A 1,565-nucleotide genomic window follows, 5' to 3' on the forward strand; every position below is an offset into this window, starting at 1 on the left:
TTTAATTTATTTATTTATATTTTATTTTAATTTCCTTAGTTTATTCTTATGGAACATGCATTTATTTTTGTTAGATCCGCGTATCAAACTGAATTTATGTTGCATAAAGGATCTCATAAAGCCTGTAATATCCATTTACGATCAATTTTAGTGATTCTGGAGAATTTTAACAAGCGATTGTCCAAAAGTTTATAGTGTGATTCATGAAAATGGGGCTTAAGCTTGAAAGGGTGCCTTTAGGCAGCCATGTTCTCGAGGCTCATGCCAGTTACTTTAAGAACACGTGCTCGCATCAGCTGAGTGATTGTTGTGACATGACAGTTAATTTAAAGAGTGATTGTTATATTATAATATTGTTTTCAGATGCTGGGCACTTCTAGCAATGAGGATAGAAATCGAAAAATTTATGCGGCTGGAATATAGCGGTGATTATACCGTCAGACGTGACATGTTTCATAGCGGTTTAATAACTGTTTGATAGCTGTTTCATAGCGGTTCAATAGCTGTCTTTTTTTTCTCGCGAGGATTATTTTCGCGTAACATAATACGCCGCAGATAAATCACGCGCATCATCGCTTCTCATTTATTCGATAGCGGTTCAGAGTACCCACTCGCGATTGCAAGATGCAACGGTAAGTAGAGGATTATTTTTCATGATAGCTAGTTTTTGATAATATAATATGTCACAGATAAATCACGTGCAACCCTCTCTCTTCATTTTTAGATGCCCTATAAATTGAGCTCTGCCTCAAGTCAGGGCACTGTCTGTACGCGGTCTGTACAAACGTTGCAAACATAGCACGTAGATTTATTAGTATCTTCTTTCCAGTAGAGATGGTACGGGTAGTGTAACGTAGTGTAGTGAACAGTGTAACATAATGGAGTGAACAGTATAATACAGAGTTTTTTCATTTGTTTTTTCTGTTTAGTGGAATGGGCCGGAGGATGTCGAGGGAATCGAGGTACGCTTGAAGGGGCGCGGGCAGTGGGTGCGGATCTGCATTCCGCGAAATTACGTGAGTATTTTCTTCTTCGTGCGTGCGTGTGTTTTAAGAAAAATATATATTTTTTAATGTTGATCTTACAGCCGCGCCTGAACTACATAGTCGGTGGGTACATAAACATCGATTATCAGCGGTGGGTGAGACGGAAAAAGCGGGCAAACAGAGAACTGTTGGACCTATTATAGGGGCGCAACAAATTCGACATATTTTATTTACGACGACTCTTCGAGGAGGAGGAAAAGTATTAGTAAGATAATCGCTTTTTCAATAAAAATTGAATCCATATCTTAATCTTGTTATTTGTATGTTTTAGGTAATGCGAGAAAAAGATCACTCGCAGTGTCTTTGTTTAATACACCAGTTAATCTACAAATAAAACAATATATAATATTTATGTTAAAATAATGATATACATCAATTTAATAACTAAGTACTACCGATAAAAACATATTTTTTATGGTTATATAATGTTCAACAAAATATAAATATGTAACACGTTTGTAAATATGCTGCATTAGGGTAACATATTAAATAAAAAAGAGAAATTTTAGTTGCAGTAAA

General features: G+C 35.7%; 1 long non-coding RNA gene across 3 annotated transcripts; it reads left to right on the forward strand.

Annotated features, from left to right (window-relative positions):
* The first annotated feature begins 262 nt into the window (after positions 1-262).
* LOC139812950 (uncharacterized) lies at positions 263-1,565 on the forward strand. Of its 3 annotated transcripts, none has more exons than XR_011731987.1 (5): positions 263-632; positions 725-837; positions 930-1,016; positions 1,088-1,251; positions 1,318-1,565. It is a non-coding gene; the product is annotated as an uncharacterized lncRNA (long non-coding RNA). The 3 variants fall into 3 exon arrangements; XR_011731988.1 differs by having other exon boundaries at positions 1,088-1,245; XR_011731986.1 differs by having other exon boundaries at positions 264-632; positions 1,088-1,565.

Source organism: Temnothorax longispinosus, chromosome 5 (assembly GCF_030848805.1).
Source record: "Temnothorax longispinosus isolate EJ_2023e chromosome 5, Tlon_JGU_v1, whole genome shotgun sequence".
Lineage (NCBI taxonomy): Eukaryota > Metazoa > Arthropoda > Insecta > Hymenoptera > Formicidae > Temnothorax > Temnothorax longispinosus.